This window comes from Sinocyclocheilus grahami, unplaced genomic scaffold, assembly GCF_001515645.1.
Source record: "Sinocyclocheilus grahami isolate Dianchi unplaced genomic scaffold, SAMN03320097.WGS_v1.1 scaffold6.1, whole genome shotgun sequence".
Classification (NCBI taxonomy): domain Eukaryota; kingdom Metazoa; phylum Chordata; class Actinopteri; order Cypriniformes; family Cyprinidae; genus Sinocyclocheilus; species Sinocyclocheilus grahami.
The window spans coordinates 1,520,627-1,543,233 of record NW_015505185.1 but is presented as its reverse complement, the minus strand read 5'-3'; the positions used below and the strand labels follow the sequence as shown (position 1 = coordinate 1,543,233).

Below are 22,607 nucleotides of genomic sequence, written 5' to 3'. Positions count from 1 at the left end.
AACAGCCCTAGAGCAGCTGTTCTCTGTACTTTGATAAATCAACACGTGCATTTGTGACAGGCACACAATTAAAAATGAAATTCACTGTAGGTATCATTCTGATAGGTTAAAACTTATATGAATGTATCAGTTTAAGGAAACTTTTATCTCTCAGGTCCTGTAACAGTCCCAGTTAATTTGTAATAACATTTTTGCTTTCACGCATTCATATAACAATGCTTATAGTGTGACCAATATATATATTTTTAAAATAATGCATTTTATATGTATATCTATCTATCTATCTATATATATATTTGTTTGTTTTTTTATATATATTAATTAGCATGTGACCTTCCCAAATGTATTATAACTACCTTACAACAACAAAAATGTAAACAAGAAATAATGATTATTAATTATAATTAAAACTAGAAAAAAAGTTTGTCAAGACAAACTTTAAGTTGGCTTGAGAAAGCCTGACCAGAAAGTTTGAAAAAGTCTTAAAAGGTTTTAAAAGTTTTGAAAGCTTGACGGTTTGCAGTCTGAAACAGTTTGAAGTGTAAAGTAGTTTTAAAGCTTGAAGCTTGAATGTTTTGAAGGTAATACAGTCTGGCAGATAGATAGATAGACAGATAGATAGATAGATAGATAGATAGATAGATAGATAGATAGATAGATAGATAGATAGATAGATAGATATTAAATAGAATGGAAGCTTAAATTAGTTCATATGGCTAAGAACTATTGCTAAGGTATTCTGGATGGTTGCTATGTGGTTGCTAGGGTGCTGTTACGTGATTGCTAGGGTACTTAGGGTGGCAGCTAGGGTACCCGGGGTGGTTGTTAAGGTGATGATTTGCGGTTGCTAGATTACCCAGGGTGGTTGCTAGGATGTTGCTATGTGGTTGCTAAGGTATTTTGGGTGGTTGCTAGGGTGTTGCTATGCGGTTGCTAGGGTACTCGGGGTGGTTGCTAGGGTGTTCCTAAGCAGTTGCTAGAGTACTCGGGATGGTTGTTAAGGTATTCTGGGTGGTTGCTAGGGTGTTGACATGTGGTTGCTAGGGTATCTGGGGTGGTTGCTAGGGTGTTGCTATGTTATTGCTGGGGTACCTATGCTCTCTCAAGCCAACTTAATAATTAGAAAACAATTATTAAAATAAAATGTTTTTAAAAAACAAATGTTTTAAAAGTTTTATTTGTGTGCATATGCTAAATATTATCCAGTTACACAATATCTGAATATAAATGCTGCTCACCTTCAGTATGAGCTGTTTGAGGAAGAGCAGCATGAAGGCTCTGAGGGAGGTGATCTCTTTCTGTGAGGGCCGAGGACCGTCTGCTAACACAAAGTCACAGAGGAACTGTTACAACAAACTACACTACATCTAAAAAATGTCATGTCTAATGTTTCACAGATATTGGCATTGAATTCATAGCAACAGTGTCAAAGAGTGTCAGTGGAGGGCTGCGACACAGACAGCAGCTTCTGGCAGCCGAGAAGAGCTTTACAGAGGTCAGAGTTCTCAGAAGAAAAGCCAAGCCCTTATTAACTCCAGACGGGAAGACAGCTAGAGTTCAACAGGCCACAGTTCATTTCAGCAACATCTGCGATGGTCTCTCATTCTCCTAGAGCTCCTTTTGAGCACAGTGTGCATGTGTGACAGCTTTTCATTTGCTGTTTTACTGGGAATGACCTGAGCATTGATATAAAATGAAACACAAATTGATTAGCTGTCATATTCACACATTCATCTCGGGAGGTCTGATCACCACCAATCATTCGTTACAACACTGTCTGAAATGATCAACTCTGCTTCATTTAAGATGCCTCTTTTCCTATTCATTTGATAGCAGCAACCAGCAATTTTTTATGAGAAATTACATGTCTCTAAAGGTTTCATTCATCAAGAACTGTAAAGCATCATTTTAAGCAACTGGAGCTGTTTTTCCATTTACCTCAAAATAAAGATTAACATGTTCAGATTTTGCTTCAATCTATATTTCTGAATAAATGGAAGCAGTCCAGTTACTAATTATAAAATTCTGCTAAATATTTATTGAATATTAACTCAAATATTAAACAATTCAAACAGTCATTCAATAAACAGATTAAATGCAAATTTATTTCGTTTCCATCCTATTTTTTTTCTTTTGACAAATGTGTTTTAAATTTAAATATTCCATCATAATCATGCTGAGTGCAATCAGTGCAATGCATGATGGGAAATGTAGTCCGGGGTGATGTGCAACAGTGTGTAGTGCGAGAGTCAATGAATTGGAAAGTTCATGAACCGGATTCGTGACAATTTTATAGTGTTTAATTAATTAATTAATTTATTTACAATTTTAGTTGACTACTATGCACAAAATACTAAAATAAAAAAAAATTTACAAAATAAAATAAAATAAACTTAGGGAACAGCAATTTTTCAACCAAACAAATTTTCAGTTTTTATACTGTAAAAAAAAAAAGTTTATTCAAACATGTATTCGACAGGTAAGATTAGCAAAATACAAATTTCCTAAAAGACCCTAAAATAATAGATGAATACAAGTATTATTTGTCACATAATAAGTATATTGAAGTATTAGCTATTTTTAGAAGCGAATTCTCCATGCTTTTGTAGACTGATATTTTTTTTATTATAATTCTTTTAGAGACTGTTTACAATATTGCAGCATATTCGCAATGTGACTGACACATCTAAAATGTAATTCCGTGTATTAGCTTCATTGTGCAACATAATATATGTTTGTGTTGTGGATGCAGCTGATTAATCTTGTTTGCATAATATGCATTTGAGTGAGCTAATCAACTCGCTAGTAAAGTGTTAAGTAGCTCAGTTTACCAGTGTTCAGCGTTCGGCTCAAGCAGGTTTTAGTTATTGCTGAAATACACCTTTCTACGTTGTCTTCAATGCCGATGACGAAAAAACGTTAATACACATTTTCATCAATCATTTCATTGACGAGATTAGCATTGCTTTTATTAAACAGATTATCTAGTTTAGTTTAAGAGTCTGCAGTGGATTGTCCATTGTCTTCATCATTCACTCAATGTGATCGTTTTTAATGCAAGCACTTTTTAAAGTGAGATCATGGGATGTTACCAACCTGGTCAATATGCTGAGTGATTACAGTATGCATTTTTCTCCAAATAATTCATCATTTGTCCAAACAAATCAAAACAAAATAGATTATTCCTAAACCCACATTAATCTGAACAGCCATTACCGTATTAAAACTAATATTAAACACGTAATTTCATTAGTAAACACCAAAATCAGCAAACTAAGAGACTTTGGAACAACTGGCCGTATAAATTGGTGCCAAGTTTATCTCAAAATTGAGCAAAACAAAGGGGAAAAAAATAATTTTAATTAATTTGCCTGTCTACTGGATCTCATTAGAAGACCAAAATCATGATTAAAACAAAACTAAACAGATCAATAGAATGACTGATATCTCTTTTACTTAATAACACTTCTTCCTGTACCATTTAATTGATTGTGAATATGAACACGCACTGCAAACGCTGTCTCTTATTTGCAAAGAGTAATGAATCTGGCATGGAGTCAAACAGATAATCAATGCATATGTACTCTCACATCCCCCCTACGCAGTGCACTATCCTTAAGATTGGCCCAAACAGTAGTATATGTGAAAGCTTCACATCAAAATGGATCTGCAGGACATATACAGAAGTGAAATGAAAAATGATCCCTTCAGAGGGTGTAAATATTAATGCAGGCCACAGTAAATATGCTGTAATTGGGTTTGGAGTCATACTACGGCTTATCTTCTAAAGCCAGGAAAATGGGAAAACGAAGCCAAAAGGAGGAGAATTTATTCAGCCCCTGGAGTTTTACACAAAGCTTTCTTGCAGCAGAATTGGACTTGGGTTTTGACCAGCTAAACATTAACAAAGGTGATTAACCATGTGCACGCAAAAATATTCACACTTCCCAGGATTACCACAGAGGGCGCTATAGTGAGTCGTAGTAGTTGACCCAAAAATGAAAATTTGCAGAAAATGTTCTCACCCTCAGGCCATGCATGATGTAGAGTAGTTCACAGGAACAGATTTGGAGAAATTCAGCATTATAACACTTGGTCACCAATGGATCCATTGTAGTGAATGGGTGCCATCAGAATGAGAGTCCAAACGACTGATAAAAACATCACAATAATCCACAAGTAATCCACATGACTCTAGTCCATCAGTTAATGTCTTGTGAACAGCTGCGTAATTGTAAGAAACAAAAAACATATCCATTATTAAGGTGTTTTAACTTTAATCTGTCGCTTTGGGCCAAAATACCATAATCTATAATAAGGAATCCATTACACTTCCTTTAGTGAAAAAGTCCATCCCCTGTTGTCCTCTCACATCAAATCCAATGACAAATTTGTTTAGAGTTTCGTCAGACTGGTTTTGCTTGTAAATCAAATAAAAATTAGTGTGTCAGATTGGTCGAGACGCTACAATGGTGCTTGTTCTGTGCATATAACTCTCCTAATTCAGACTAGATTTTTCACTGCAGAAAGCAATATTATTGATAGTGGATTTGTATTTTAGCTGGAAGCAACAGTTACAAAGTTAACAGTTGCTTCCAGTACATCAATGTCTTGCTTCACAATATGTTAAATGATGGACTGGAGTCATGTGGATTAATTGTGGATAATTGTGATTTTTTTATCAGCTGTTTGGTCTCTCATTCTGACAGCACCCATTCACTGCAGAGGATCCATCGGTGTGAGTAAGTGTATGCTCAATTTCCCCAAATCTGAAGAAACAAACTCATCTACATCTTGGATGGCCTGAGGCATAACGTCAACTGTTTTTAACTTCCTCTACAGTCTATTTTCTCTTTTAGGTCAATTGTAGTCATAAGAAAGCAACAGTTTGAACTGAAACTCGCAGTGCTAGTTAGTGAAAGTTAGTCAATATGTCAACATGTTTACAACGAACTAGCTATCCGAACAACAACACATCCAATTTAATGGCACAGACATCTACAGACAGCTCTATCACTGTCTTGAGTACTGAGGTTTGTTATATGCAAGAACTAAAGTTAAGTACACACAAAAGGACCGTTCGCGTGTGTGCTTGATGCTCCTTGAGGGAGTCTTTCTATGTTCCTCAAGACACTGCTGAGGAAAGACTGTCTGTGCTGTTGAAAACAATAGGCAGGAGTGATGCATGACTTTAATTTGTGAGGTCTTGCTTGCTTTTACAGAGATAGAGAGTGTGAGAGAGAGAAAGGTTTGTGGTTAGCTGATGTTACTCCAATGTAAAACAGAAGTCTTTGTTGCAGTAATTGAACACTTCATTATGTTATACTGCTTTTTCTATAACCCATTCCTTTGTGGGAAAAGACAAAAAAATAAATAAAAGACTGCAGAGTTTGACAAATGAAGAATAAATCAATGTGGACCGCCACAGAGAATTACCTACTTGACAACCAGAAACAAATACTTTTACATAGTTTAGGAGGAGCTGCTCTCAGACCTCTTCACCTGGCATGATTGCCAAATGTGTTTGAGTGTTTCTTTTTGTGTTGCAGGGTTTTGGAGGTTCATGATGGTGTATTAATCTCAGCGCCAGCTGTTTTTCAAGATAAGATAGTCCTTCATCTTCTGCACTTGTGTGTGTACAATCGTGTTATGTTCTTTAGATATTTAGTTTTTATCTTATTTTGAAATTATTGTTGTTTTTGATGATTTTGCTATATGATTTTATGATTGATTTTTCTCCCCCAAAGAAAATATGCCTTATTCATGTTTTTAAGGAATATTTTGTGTGTACATCTCTGTGTATATAATACAGATTTTATGTATTTTATAAATAATTTATATGATTTTTGTTCATATGTGTGTGTGTATATAAAGAACACAGATTTGATGAAATTTTATGTATTTTATAAATAATTTATATGATTTTTTTTCATATGTGTGTGTGTATATAAAGAACACAGATTTGATGAAATTTTATGTATTTTATAAATAATTTATATGATTTTTGTTCATATGTGTGTGTGTATATAAAGAACACAGATTTGATGAAATTTTATGTATTTTATAAATAATTTATATGATTTTTTCATATATATATACATATATATATATACATATATATATATATATATATATATTTCATATACAGTATATATGTGTGTGTGTGTGTGTGTGTGTGTGTGTGTGTGTGCGTACTACCATTCAAAAGCTCAAAAGTAACATTTCAGAATTTTTTTTTAATATTATTATTCAGCAAGGATGCAATAAATTGACCGAAAAAACAAACAAACCAAAAACAAACATTCGCATTGTAAAATATTTGTTTCAAATAAATAGTGTTCTTTTCATTTGAACTCTCTATTGATTGTACAATCTAAAGTGAAAATAAAATGAAAAAATTAAGAATTTTCAATAATAATTAGTGCTATCAAATGATTAATCGCGATTAATCACATCCAAAATAAAAGTTTTTGTTTACATAATATATGTGTAATGTGTATATTATTATGTATATATAAATACAAAAACACGCATGTATATATTTAAGAAACAAATTATATTTCTATATTAAATATATTTATATATAAACATATATATAAATTATATAATATAAATTATATAAACATAAATATATACATGTAAATACATATTTTCAAAATATATTCTGTATGTGTGTGCATTTATATATACATAATAAATATACACAGTACACACACATATTTTACATGAAAAAACTTTTATTTTGGATGCGATTAATCGTTTGACAGCACTAAAAATAATACAATAATAATAATAATAATGTGTTCAATAATAATACAATAATAAGAATTCTTTCTTTAGCAGCATATTAGAATGGTTTCTGAAGGATCATGTGACAATGACGACTGGAGTAATGATGCTGAAAATTCAGCTTTGCATTACAGGAATAAATTAAATTTTAAAATATATTCAAATAGAAAACACAAACAACATTAGTGTTTTACTGTATTTTTGTTCAAATAAAAGCATCCTTGCAGAGCATAAGAGACTTCTTTCAAGAAAAAAAATAAGATATTTACTGCCATAGATGGTTCATTTGTATTAACTTGTAATATGAAGAAAATGATGTTTCAGATGCATGAACTCATGTTATTTGCAACATCTTAACTTCCACATGAAACTCTCTGTCTGAAAAAATGATTTACTACTTGGCTTCTACAACCATAGACAGCATGAGACAATTTTAATTGCTGTAAGGGTCTTTCCAGCACCTGGCAGCCTCAAAAACAGCATTACCACTGACCATTAATAATAAAAAAGTGAGACTGGCTCTCATTTCAAAACAAAACACAGTACAGTTGGCACGACCCATGCTAGTCACCTGCCATCTCCACTCCACTCCACCCCCGCACCAGCCAACCGCAGCGATCTGAATCTGTTTGTGTGTGGAATCGAAACAAGGCCGATGGGTCAACAACACAAAAAAGCCTCAGCAAAATCAGTAATGCAATCCACTACTAAGCCAAATTACAGGCTTAACCATTTAACCAAAAATGATCTCTAATTTTATCGATGGAAGGCTTTCTGCTTATTTTATTGCTAGAGAAGACTGCGGAGAAGTCAATCATGACAATCTGGGAAGATTTGATATTACTGTGCCTCAGATAATTAATTACTCTTTCTTCAGGCTCACATAAAACACACCAGAATCATTTCAGATTGTGATAAAGACAAATTGGATATCTAATGAACATAACACAACCACACTTACTATTGAAGATTATTAAGAATCAAGAAGATGAAAGACTATCTTATCTTGAAAAGCAGCAGGCTAAGAGAATAATAGATCATGGATCAATGTGAGCTCAACTTGTCCGAAGAACATTTGGTCGATTAGTTTCAGCGTTTAGCTATGCAGCTGTTTCTCCAGCATGTCTTCAGTGTCTCATCAACAAATATACTGACAAATACACTACCAATCAACTGTTTGAGGTCAGTAAGATTATTATAATGTTTTAAATTAATGCTTATATTTAACAAGGACACATTAAACTGATCAAAAAACTGAAAAGACATTTATAATGTTACAAACATTTTATTTTATTTAAAAAATGAATGCTTCTTTTGAACTTTCTATTAGACTTTTGATAAAAATGTTCGTTTCAACTTTCTAACTTTCAAAAAACGAGTTTGAAAATCATGTTTTCCACAAAAATATTAAGCAGCACAACTATTTTTAACAGTGATATAAATAAGAAATGTTCCTTGAGCAGCAAACGGAACACTGAAGACCTAAGTAATGACGCTGAAAATTCAGCTTTGTCTTAACAGAAACAAATGATTTTAAAATATATTCAAATAGAAAATATTTAGTTTCAATTGTAATAATATTTCACAGTATTACTGCTTTACTGTATTTTTTATTTAATCTTACCAGCCCTTTGATTGGTACTGTATGTCAACAACATTATGTATTGTAGAAAATATGACAAAAAAAAAAAAAAACACTGGAAAACGTGTGTGTGTGTACTAATAAATAGCCAATATGCGAGTAATATGCATGCTAAAATGAGAATTAGTTCCTAAACTAAAGTGTTACCAAATGTGTTTGTCAGCTAAAATGAGATAGAAATTAGCAAATATGATGATATTGACTATTTAAAGGGTATTTTTGTCAGAAGACAACACTTATGACTCAAACAAAAAGCTCTGCAAAAATAAACACTGAATGTTTAAAAGCAGCCATTTATTCTTGGTGCTAACTGCTAATCTATATCTCTTGACTCTTCATTTAATGCAAATTCAGCTATGGTTATGCTAAGCTCATATTCTGTACAGAATCCAGATCACACAACCTTGCAGGAGCAGAATAAAAGGAATAATTGAGCACAATAAAAAAAAAAAAAAACACTGGAAAACGTGTGTGTGTGTACTAATAAATAGCCAATATGCGAGTAATATGCATGCTAAAATGAGAATTAGTTCCTAAACTAAAGTGTTACCAAATGTGTTTGTCAGCTAAAATGAGATAGAAATTAGCAAATATGATGATATTGACTATTTAATATTTTTGTATTTTTGTCAGAAGACAACACTTATGACTAAAACAAAAAGCTCTGCAAAAATAAACACTGAATGTTTAAAAGCAGCCATTTATTCTTGGTGCTAACTGCTAATCTATATCTCTTGACTCTTCATTTAATGCAAATTCAGCTATGGTTATGCTAAGCTCATATTCTGTACAGAATCCAGATCACACAACCTTGCAGGAGCAGAATAAAAGGAATAATTGAGCACAATTAGATCCCCCAGTCCCACAGTGAATGCGTAAGCATACTGCATCTCTGAAATCCTTTTAATCTGTCTGTCTTCTGCTTATTAAAGTCACTGAACACCATTGTGCTAACACAAATTCTTGTATATACAGTCAATTTATGCAAAACGTTCTCACAAGGCAATTTTTGCCTCTCTGTGTTTTAACAAACAACGAAATTGTTCTAAAATAGTCGAGAGCACATAAACTCCTGACCTCAAAAGGAGTGGTTTATTCAGAGAATATTTGTGAATTATTCAGAGGACATGAAATTCTGAAAGATTCTAGCTGTGGGTGCTTTCAACTTCAGCAGGGGATCTTTACAGAGAGGACAGTGGAAGCTCTGGCATGAGGAAAATAGAGACAAAACAGAACAGAGGAGAGGAAAAAGAGAGTGTGCACCTGAAAGCGTGTTATAAGACAGGAAAGAATAGAAAAAAAGAGTGAGAGGTACAGATAAAAGCCATGATCTTTGAAAAAAAGGCTGTAAGAGACCAAAAGAAAAGCATATTTGCATCCATGAAAGGCTAGTTGCGAGCTGCCAAGGGTGAGCCTTGTGAAATTCAGTCCACACGGCTAGTTCTACTGTCCTTTATGGGTTATTACTCCTCTGTGCTCTTTTCTACCTCTGTACAGAGGGTTTAAAACATGGTTGAAAGGATGGGAAAGAGAAATTGTGCCAAATTACAGGGAAAAGCACCAGCATGGTGTTTATTCAAAAGCGCTGCTTCTCATCAGGAGGTGACAGCAGCGGGGTGATAATCTGAGCCGCTGTCGTCACTCATGATAACTGCGGACATGACGAGGAGACAGAAAGAGTCCACGAGAAGCTGTTGTGAGTACATGGGGGAGTCCATGCAGACACTTTTAGACAAAGTGAAAGATTGACTGAGGTTAAATGCAGGTGATGTGGTAAAACAGACAAGAGTTTTAGGCAATGCAACAGTGCTGAGCTACATTAAAAATATGTTTTATTTTATATTTAATGCAAAAAAGATTTTCCAAAATCTGGCAAAATGTATGTTTGAATATAGTTTAACACCTTGATTTATAATTCAGTTATTTTCAAGCAAAAAATATTATATTAATATTAAATAAATAAGACATAAAATATACAAAATAAATAAATAATGAATTAATATTATTAATACTATTAGTATCATTATGAAGATATAATAATAATAATAATAATATTGACTGAGTAATATTGACTCTTTTTATTTTTTACAGTAACTTTGGTCACATGTTAAATTGACAATTTCTTTAAAGAAAAATGACACAAAAATGAATTATTAAAATTAACCTGAATTATTACAATTAAAATTACAATAATTAAAATGAATTAATATGTCACAATTTTCCACAGTAACTGGTAGTGCAATATGTGAAACACTGCAAAACATGTTTTCAGTCAAGAAAACATTTACAATAGTTAATATAAAATAATGCAGCATCTTACATATTTAATGATCATATCTAATAGTTCTCGTCCAAATTTGTGCCTTTACTTCTTCAGAAAAAGTAAAGTAATAAGACACCATATTGTACTCTATCAGTGGACAGTGGCAGATATGAAATATCAAAATAGATCTTTTTTTTAATATATTTAATATTATTTATATTTTAATATTTGTTAATTATTAAAATTTGTGTTAATTATTAATATTTTTAACATCCATTTACATATAATTTATATAGATTAATTTAGATTTATTTGCATGCAATTTGTGAGTGTGCATGTGTGTGTGTGTGTGTGTGTGTGTGTGTGTGTGTACAGACCCAGGCCTTTGGGTGTGATGCCGCTGGTGTGGTCAGGATTCACAGCCCAGTAATAATACTTCAGTATGTGCATGATCTGCAGCACAGTCCCGACTCGACGGATGGTGTTGTATATGGTTGCCGTGCCAATAAACTCTGCGGAAAGGTACGTGTACAACGAGAGCTGCACCTGAACAACAGAAACACACACACACACACACACACACACACACACACACAGTTACAAAAGGTTACAGCTGCCTCAGGTAAGAATACAAAACACTGATGATTACTTTCCATCTTCTGTCTGTTGTTTCTAAACTGCATCCCAAGATCCCTCATTAAAATTCTTTTCTTGTTGGATTTCTATGGGAGCGACACCTCTGGCATGGCAGAACAGCAGATACGGTGAGTATTTTTGGGTGAAGCTGAAAGTCAAAAGGTGTTGTGGTTTGTTTGTGAGCAGCAGTGATGGTGCTGCGGGAAAACTTTGGAGGACAAAAAACGCTGATGAAGGTACATAACTCATCCAATTACAGGCCACTCAAGCAAGCAGACTGGGCTCTCCGGTGAGGACAGCCAGAGATGATGGGAAGGAACGGAGGGAGGATAAAAAACATGATGCAAGTCCATGAACTCTTCTGGCCTGAGGAGAGAACACTGCTGCTGCTGCTTGTGCTGCTCAGTTCATTATCCACAACTACTCTCACACTCCCCCCGTCTCTCTCCTTCTTTCTTTCACTTCCTCTCTCTCCTTTTCATGTCTCCTCCTGTTTTTCTTCTTTTTTAGCAATGTTTTCCCTTTTTCTCTTTCTTTCATCTAGTCATGCTTTTCCCCCGTTACTTTTATGTTCTTCCCTTTTTCTTTTGAGATTCTCTTACTTTTCCCCTTTTCTGACTTTTGTCCATCCTGCCTTCTTTTTCCTTCTTTCTTGTTCGTCCTCATTTATTTTCTTTCATTCTTTTTTCCCTTTCTATATGTCTCCCTTTCATCATCCATATATCCATTTTTCCTTTCTGTTTCACTTTTTTCCTTTTTTATTTGCTTCCTTCTGGCTCCTTTCCTGTTTTGCTTTTTCTTTCTTTCTTTGCAATGCATTCATCTAGCTGTTGATTTTTCTCCTTCCTTCTCTTATCTTCATCACTTTTGCTTGCCTTTCCCTCTTCCCTTTATCTGTTCAGTTATCTTTTTTTTTTTTTACTATTTTATTCCCTTCTTTTGTCATTCTCTTACTTTCCCCTTTTCTAATTTTGTCCTTTTTTCTTCCTCACTTTTCTTTCATTCTCTTTTTTCACTTTCTATATTTTTTCTTCCTTCCATCATCCATATATGCATTTTTCCTTTCTGCCTCACTTTTGACCCTACCCTTTCCCTCACTTCCTTTTTTTCCTTCCTTCCTTCCTTCCAATGCAGTATATCTTTTATATATTTTTTTGCCATTTTTCTTTTTTCATACTCTTATTTTTTCTTTTCTTCCTTCCTTCCTTCCATTTTTCTTTTATACTTTCTTCTTCCTTCCATCATCTATTTGTTCCCTTTTCTTTCTCTGTTCTACTTTTTCTTTTGTTTTTTTCCTTCTCATACTCCCACGGCCTCTCTCCTTCTCTTTTTCTTTTTTCTTCTATCCATCTCTTTAGAGAAAGAGAGACAGAGAACTGCCACTATCTCTCTCCTTTTGGACCATGGCAAGCTTCCAGTGACAGAAGGTCAAAGGTTTTTGTTTTGATCCTGTATGTGTTTTCGTATCTCCTTTATTTATTCATGACAGTCAGCAGCCATGCAGAAACTGAATTGAGCAACACATATTAGCAGCACAGAGTCTGGCCTCTTTTAGAAACGCCTCGTCCTCTCCTTCATGGGTCATAACAAGGCAGGGTTGAATTTCCAAAACAAATTTTTTCAAAGCTTGAACTTCACTCTACATCTGTGACAATGCTGCAAACGCTCACAAAACACTGATTTGTAAATCTTTTTAAAGAAAAATATCACTTTTCATCAAGGCTGTGATTTTCTGGCAGGTTCTAAACAAGGTGAATGAGGTGACAGACCGTGAAGCTGTTATTGTCAAAAAAAATCTGATGAAAAAGAAGCAGTTTAGAAGCAGTGAACAATTTCAGTAAAAAACTTTTCTTGAACAAAGAAGTGTCTGCTTTTTAGATGACACCACACAAACCTCATTAACCAAGAGAGATGGATATTAAAGTTGATATAAAAAGGTGTTTATAACCCATTTTGCTTCTTTATTTTCAAATGAAAGAAGACATTCAATGAGATTCAATGTATTGAACATAATGTTCAATTAAAAGTATAGGATGGGACTTGATTTTATGCATCAGGAACTGATTCACGAGTTCACACTTACTTATAATGAACCGAGTAAAGTTTATGCGTATTTGGCGTGCTGTCCGGGGAGAGGGCTCCGAGCTCGGTAATTACTCTCGAGCCCGGGGTACTCCCCCTGGCCGGGGAGAGGGGTCCGAGCTCGGGATTAAGCCCGGACCCAAAATGCTCCCCCCGAGTGTTCCTCCCCGTGCTGGGGTAGGAACGGGCTGAAGGTGAGGAGTCGGGGTGGTGGAGGGATGCTAAGGACGGGAGATAATGGAGGTAAGGCTGCTTTGATTATTTATAGAGGTTCTCTCTTGAGCTGATTGGATAGATGGTGTAATTACTGATGATGAACTGGCCGTGTTAATTATCTGTGCGCGCTCCTCCCGAAACTTGTTAATAAAACATCACTTAGGGAATAAAAAAACAAGTAGAGGGCAAGGACTGCTTTAAATCTGTAGAGCAAGCTGACCGTAATTAGTTGTTCTGATGTGAATGCTAAAGAGTTAACTCTCTGCCTAATGTTTACTTCAGCAAATATCACCCTGTGCTCATCTGACCAGATCACTACGGTCTCATGACACCAGTGCCAATCACAGTGTACTTAGATGCTCCTAATTGCTGTCATGTTTCATTGTGACGTACCCGAGTATCTTCTGGAAAAGACATGACCTTGCTCACCTTCGCAGGTATGTGGATCCAAATAGCTGCGTTGAACAGAATATGGTCACAGAGTTGTTTGAGAAGAGGTGCACCGTGGGTAAGGCCGTTCAGGTATTTGGCGAAAGCGAGGAACTGCTCCAGAACGGCTCTGGTGACGTGTGTTCGTGATGCCTGAGAAACAATTATAAGATTTTTGTTTATCAAACCAACCTCTGATTCTCCGTATCTTTATAAAATAAATATCAAACCAGCATCTGAAGCCTGAAGGCACTATTTGACTTTGCAGCTAAACAAAGACTTTAACTGTGTAGAAACTTTGTGTGTTATTAGTCTCAGCTGGCACCTGAGGTCCAGACAGGTGCGTGGTGTGAGACAGGAGTGAGTATAAACGAGACACAAACAGATGGCCGGCTACGTGTGAATGGGACGCAAGGCAGCGGGATCATTCAGGTGCCATCTAGCACAGATTTATAGCTGCTGCTGTTAAATGACAAAGTGAGTCTTTTACTCAAGCGCCAACTTTAGATGGAGCCAAGGGTATATTGAGACTATGAAATACGGACAGCTATGAATAAGCAAAGATAGCGAGAAGAAAAAAGAAAAATGACAGTGGGTTAATTTGTATGTCATTGCAATAAACCCATTGACAAGGAGGAATATAATAGTGCCGTTGAACCGGCATTCACTGTGGAAATGCTTAAGTGTGCATTTGTCATTCATCAACCATAATGCACCATTTCTCCTCTGTCCTAGCAATCGAATTGGGTGCGTGTTTTTTAAATTCAGCTCGTGCTTACAAAAGCGTGTCAATCAAGGTCATGACAACTCCAGAAAGTACAAATCTTAATACTCTTAAAGTGTTTAAAGAAAGGAGCAAGTGTTTGTGAGCTTCATGACTTGAGTAAAAGCACAATTTGTCCATTACACATCAAAATTCCTTGACGTTTCGCAGTTTATGGTGTTATTCAAATTAATGCACAACTATTAAACATTTGTAAGCTGATTTCCCCAAAGAGTGTACACAATGTGTTGTTTTAAACATTCTTCTGTTTAATTGAGTGGCACGACATAATAGCAATGGCCCAACCAATATTTCTACAATTTTGTCTGAACAATGGTTTGGGAAAACCTATTTGGAAAACGTTATTTTTGCAATTCCGTTTGGTGTTGCTAACAGCATGAAAATTACACACTTCAGCTTTAACCAGTCTAAATTGTATGTTGGAATAAGAAAAACAAAAGAAAACAGTGGCATCACCTTTTCCAGCAGGTACCCAATCACCAGGAAACCCTTCCCACCAAGCATCTGCTCTTGCATTGCCACTGAACTCTTGAGTAGCTCGAACAGGAAGGCCAGCAGAGTGGAACTGCACAGAAAACATCTCTTTACACTAAACTGGGTAACCACTGCAGAATCAAGATAAAATACTTGCTGACCAAATATTAATGGAACGAATGGTAAGAACATCCAGCACTTGAAATATCGCTTATGTTATTGGTAAAAAAAAATGTCCTCACATTTACTGTATCTCAATCGGCTAAAATTGAATATTTAATTGTGGGTGCTTAGTTCATATATATTTTACATATAGATTACCTTTGTCATCATCCAAATCTCACCTAAAGTTAATGTTTAAAAACACTAATATTTACTAACACCGTTAAATGTAATCTTTAACAAATCTCAAAATTAACATTCATTTGTATTGTGATGCCTAAATTTACTTGTAGCATTTAAAATGACTGATTTAAATTTTTACTGGTTATTTTTCATTTATTTTGACAAAATAGTACAGAGTTTTAATATCTGTCTAACTAGTTAAAAGAAAATAATTAATATTACTCACTAATATTCAAAAGTTTGGGGTCTGTAAGATTTTTTTTTTATTGTTTTTTTTGAAACTTTAAAACATATCAAGGCTGGGATCAAAAATACAGTAAAAACAGAAATGATGTGAAATACTATTTTTATATATTACTATAATAATATAATATATTATAATAAAAACAGCCTTAATAAAAAAAGTTTTTATTTAAAATAAAACTTTTTTGTAACATTATAATAAATGTATTTACTGTCACTTTTAATCAATTTAATGCATCCTTGCTGAGTAAACATTAATTTAATTCAAAAGGTGGAAATTATGTTACTTACCACACTATGGTCTCCACTTGGCTTTCACTGTGCTGATGGAAATCCAGCTGTGCAAAGAGAGGAAACAGCACCTGGATACCGCCAATGGAGTGAATGGCACTGTGAATGGAGTGTGTAACGATGGCCTTCACATCCTATATAGAAACAGAAGGAAAAAATCAAATGGATTAAAAAGTAGTGGTAGACATATTCAGTAATTGCCTTTTTTGCCATTTTAAAAGTACTTACTCACATTAACCACTGACTAATCTCAGCGGAAATGTGTTCCTCCAAACAATTAACATTGAACGGCAAACACTGACATTATCTTGTGGAGTTAGCTAAACAATGCAGCATCTGATTAACATTTAGTGACATTACCAACCATTATGTGGTTTATTTAGGATTAAGAGAGTAGAACGCAGTCTCTAAGCATTAAGCAGACATTTACCTGTAGCATTAGAGCGTGAGGTGAATGCACAAATATGGACGGGTTTTCTCTGGGTGAGGATTCCAGGCAGAGCTGAGCATCTGTGGCTTTGGCGTTGTAAGTGCAGGAAATGCTGTTTGCTAACTTCCCATCATACAACACTTGCTTATGGTGGTCAGCCAGGTGGATATCGCTCTCTGATTTAAATTTAAAGGTGCTCTAGGGAGGTAAGAAAGTTAAAAAGATGGATTCAAAAGAGAAATAAAGACCAACACAGAAAAAATCTGATCTAAATTTGCCTCTAAAAGGTGCATAATAAAAGTGAGACATGTCAAGTGAGAGAATTAACTAAGGAGCGAATTATCACAAAATATGACAATGTAAATTTAACACATCTTAAAATAGTACATCTATGTAAATCATATTATTCCATGCACTTATTAAAGGATTTACTATTCCTAGCATGAAAAGGAGAAGATTCTTTTTATGCAGTGATTAAATCTTATCCAAAGTCGTGGGAGCGCGATGAATAATAAATGAGCTCGGTGACATGAAATAATCATGAAGATGAAGTAGGGGCGATGTGGGAATCCCCCCGCTGAATTATCATTCATGAGGTTGTTTCGTGTGCTGTCAAATCAAAGGCCTGCGGCCCAACACCTGCAGCACATCCCAGGTGATGATGTCATCCAGATGTGACCTGCTCCAGACGTGTGCTAACTGTGTAAATGTGCGGCAAGCAGACAATGATAACAAGGCATTTTTAGAAAATCTTCTAAAAACTTTTTATCAGCAAACATGTGCTTGATAACACTATCAAGAAACATTGCTTATAGTTTGTCATGTGACCAGGTAACATATACTTATCACAAAATATGACAATGTAAATTTAACACATCTTAAAATAGTACATCTATGTAAATCATATTATTCCATGCACTTATTAAAGGATTTACTATTCCTAGCATGAAAAGGAGAAGATTCTTTTTATGCAGTGATTAAATCTTATCCAAAGTCGTGGGAGCGCGATGAATAATAAATGAGCTCGGTGACATGAAATAATCATGAAGATGAAGTAGGGGCGATGTGGGAATCCCCCCGCTGAATTATCATTCATGAGGTTGTTTCGTGTGCTGTCAAATCAAAGGCCTGCGGCCCAACACCTGCAGCACATCCCAGGTGATGATGTCATCCAGATGTGACCTGCTCCAGACGTGTGCTAACTGTGTAAATGTGCGGCAAGCAGACAATGATAACAAGGCATTTTTAGAAAATCACCTGCCTTTTTATCAGCAAACATGTGCTTGATAACACTATCAAGAAACATTGCTTATAGTTTGTCATGTGACCAGGTAACATATAATATATATGCACTTATCAGCACGTCTGGATGTCATCTATGCAAAATTATGGGCAGCAAACTTTCTTTCCCCCACAGATACACATAAAAACACAGGCTATGTTCTAAATCTAAATCTTTCTAATATGCTGATTTGCTGCTGATGGAATACTTCATATTATTATCAATGCTAAATATTTTTTGTGGAATTGGTCAAACCTTTATTTCAGGATTAGAAAACATAAAAGAACAGCATTTATTGCAAACAGAAATCTTTTATAACACTATAAATGTCTTTGCTGTCACTTTTAATCAATTTAATGCATCCTTGCTGAATAAAAGTATTAATTTGTTTTTTGAAAATTCTGAATGGTATTTCATATTATTAATTAATAAATAAGATTTCAAATTAATAGGCTGTTCAAAATTGAATACTAGTGAGTTACATACGGCATACTGTGGAGTATATTATATTTCTTGCTATATTTGTTTGAAACGACACAAAATTCAACAAGAAATACCTCAAATAGTTCTGCAATACTTTTTGTTCTCACATGGTATATTTGCAAACAATTAATTCATTATTTCAGTAAACATAAACTAGGTGCATGTTTTATTAACTTTATGTAAAACTTCCCTAAATCTAACTTAAACAAAGAGTAAAAAATGAGGTGTTAACAACTGCTGATTTTATTTCCAATTCTGAAAAGACACGAACCTCAGTTGCATTCAGAAACTAACTACCTGTCCCTTTATATTCATATTTCATTATCCATGCACTAACTATTCACAAGTGTCTTTTTAAAGATGTAGGAGGGCGTTTGTAATTAACTTGTTGTCGTTAAATATGTTATTATTATGCAAATATGGTTTCTAAGGCAATAAACTTGATAAAATGTCCATATTTTTCTTTTCACAATCTGTGAGCAAATAAATACATCAATATGCAAACAAGCATATCTGTTATCTGCTGCTTATGTTAGCTTTAGTGTTATCTTTATTCTTTTCAAAATGGAGAAGAGAGTGAGAAAAAGAAACATACCAGATTTGATTATCTGTATGCTTATTTTGACCTAAAAACATTGATGTTGTTTGGTTTACTCTGCTGAACAGAGATAGCGTAAATGTCACCTGTTGCTGGTCAAGTTGCTGCTGCAAACATATGATACAGCACAAAGCAAATCTCAAAATCCATCAGATTGACTGGAAAATAAATACCACAGCATGTTAATGGATGCTGACAGTTTTGCAAAAAAGCTAAAAGCACACCATCAGACGAAAATAAACCTGACAGAATGCCGGTGTAACGTCACTTTTGGCAGAAACTGATGATGTAATGCTCACGTTATCTCATAGTGAGACTTCGCAGTAGCAGTAGTGCATCTGTCTTCCATGACAACAGGGAGAAAGAAAAAGACAGGGACTAGTACCACTAAATCCAATATAAAATACAAAACATACATACATGTAAATGTTCTTTTTAATGTTAGACTCCCCAAAAAAATCCTGAAAATTCTGGAAAAAATGTTTCATGATTTCCAAAAGAGCTCCAAATCAGCATATTAGAATGATTTCTGAAGGATCATGTGACACTGAAAACTGTTAATCTGAGACCAAACCTGTTCATGGATCAGTTAAGACAAGACCTCAAGTAAGGGGTCTGATTGGGGGTCAGTGTTTTTTGGCAGCTGCAACATAGACTGCCTTTTCTGTTGAGTCAAGGCGGTAATCAGGTCATCTTCAGATCAGTCACATAAATCACAGGAGACTGTCCTCGTCCGGGAAGGTACTCTGCTAAAAGGCTAAGAAGACTATGAGGACCTAAGGGAGCCAACACACTACAGTCAACAGAACAAATAATGCTGTCAGTGGTTGTTGAGGGCAGGAAACAAAAGTCACTAAAGACAAGGGTAGAAAACTGTGGGGGGAAAAATTACTTATAATAGTTATTTCAACTAACATGACTGAAGAAAAATGAAATCAAGCCAAAGCACAGTAAAAAAACAAACAAAACAAAAAACAACGCCAAACAAAGCAAAGCAAAACAGAGGAGCAATCTATTTAAAAGTTATTTCAACTAACATGACTTGAGAACTACAAAACCAAGCCCAAACAAAGTAAAAACAAAAGCACAAAGCAAAGCAAAACAAAACAAAAATAATAAATAAAATAAAATAAAACAAAGCAAAGCAAAAAAAAAAAAAAAAGGCAGGTAAAGCAAAGCAAAACAGAGGAAAAATCTATTTAATAGTTATTTTGATTAACATGACTTGACTATGACTAAACTACGAAACCAAGTCAAGACAAAGCAAAAACACAAAAAAGCAAAGCAAAACAAAACAAACCATCAAAAACAAAACAAAGCAAAGCCAAATTGCTTTTTAAAGCAAAGCAATACAGGGGAAAAATCTATTTAATAGTTATCTCAACTAACATCACTTGAGAACTAAAAAACCAAGCCAAAACAAAAACACAAAGCAAAGAAAAACAAACAAAACAAAACATAGCACAAAGCAAAACAAAAAGCAAAGGTAGGTAAAACAAAGCAAAAACAGGGGGAAAATAGATTTAATCGTTATTTTGATTAACATGACTTTAAACTATGAAACCAAGCCAAAACAAAACACAAAACAAGCAAAGAACAAACATAGCACAAAGAAAAGCAAATAATAAATAAAACAAAGAAAAGCAAAAAAAAAGACTGAATTCAAACTATCACATGGAATACATGCTATTTATTCCACATCCATCGTTTTGTTTTGCTACATAAAAAAATTTACTTGCATGTGCGGGCTCTAAAAAAAAAAAACTGATTTTTTTTTTTTTTAGTACCCTCATTCTGTCATTTGGTCCACAAACACCACTTTAAAGGAGAGAGAGTAATGCTTATAGTGGATCCATCACAATTAAAAACCCATTTTATCATGTTTTTCATCAAATGGGGGCCGGGCCCTGTGGTCTAGCCCTGCTAACATAAACTCCAAAGGCCTCTGCCCTATTACTAGACAAGGTAGATCAGCCCGAAGAGCTGTCAGGCAGCCTGATAGCTGGCACTCCACTGAAATATACAACCCCTTTTCAGATTTTGAGAGACTCCATTCACAGGTTCATCTGGGGTGGGTAATTGCTTTCTCCATGAAGCAGACTGCTCATTATTTCTGCCAACCTGCCCGTCACAACGACGTGAGAGGCAGCGGGAATCAGAGGTCTAGAAGCGCAATTAATAAAGGAAATGACCAGCCCACACTAATTAGAGGAAAACCAGTGCAAATGTCTACCAGGTAGTTTAAAACACACAAGGTAAAAATAAGCAAATAAACTGTTAGGATGAGTTTAAGCAGTTATGAGCTTACTTGTCCTTGCTGATTACACAGCCCATAACTAAAACACTACTGTAATGGAGCAAAGGCAATAGAGATGGTGTCAGAATTTGAAATTAAATTAGCAAAAAGCTCATCATTCATAAACAATGGCTTTGAACCAATGTAATGTCATTTTTGGGATACATATGCTATCTGTTCCATGCATGTGGTTTATTGTTTTAGATAATGAGTCAATAATCAAAGCCTGGTGCTTCAGAGAAAATTAGACTTTGCACAATGAGACTGAAAAACTGCTGCGAGTCCTAATTACTAATATGACAGAGCTTCATATTTAATAAGGATACAGCCTTGGAAGAAAGAAAAAAAAATCACAGTAACCTGCTCTGTTTACCCCATGGACGCAATTAAACACTAAATCGCTTCAAAAGCACCTTGAGAATTAGCTACAAAAGGTCAGAAACATGAAAGGGAGAGAAAGACTATAAACTACCCAGAGGCAGACTTCATCTGTCACGAATCCTATCCATGGACTTCCGTTCAATCACCACCAGAGGTCACCCTTTCATTACATTGACTCTCGCACAACACAAACTGTTGCATATCACCCCTGACTACATATCCCATCATTCATTGCACTGATTGCACACAGCATTGATTGCAAACAGCACTGATTGCACAGCTGTTTCATATCACTCACTCACTATATAACACTCACTCAAACTACCATTCTCTGCTGAGTATTGTTTAGCCTGTACCCTGTTCCGAGTCTCTGTGTTTCCTTGTTTTGCCTTGCCTTGCCTGTTTTCTCGGTTTCTGATCCTTGCCTGTTTCCCTGGATTTATCCCTCTCGTCTCGCCCCTGTGATTCTGTCCACCGATCGTTGACCTACGCTAGCCCTAGGACTATTCTTGTGTTTTGCCCGCCACATACCTGTTTGCCATTGTTCGACCCTGCCTGTTATGACCACGTCTCTGAAATAAAAGCTTGCAGATGGATCCACACGTCTCACGTCTCGTCAGCCCCGTTACAGAATACTCAGCCCCACAAGGATCCAGCAGCTATTCAAGTGGACATTGGCCAGGTATGGACACTGCAAGAATATTATTAGCCCTTAAACAAGGCCCATGATCGCTGGAGAACTATATTAGAGAATTTCTAGCCATAGCACATTATGCTGATCTACCAGACTGTCTTCTGATAGAGTTTTTTTGTGATGGCCTGAATCAACCTCTGCGATCTGATCTTAGACGCGAGGGTCCGCGTTCATCACTGAGTTGTTTTTTTGGATTTTTCTTTGTTGACTGTTGGCTCTCCATTCACTGTGGGTATCGCGGAGGAACGC

General features: G+C 35.2%; 1 pseudogene; it reads right to left on the bottom strand.

Annotated features, from left to right (window-relative positions):
- The window catches only part of LOC107587887 (neurobeachin-like), a 258,279-nt pseudogene that overhangs the window by 190,022 nt on the left and 45,650 nt on the right, over positions 1–22,607 (bottom strand).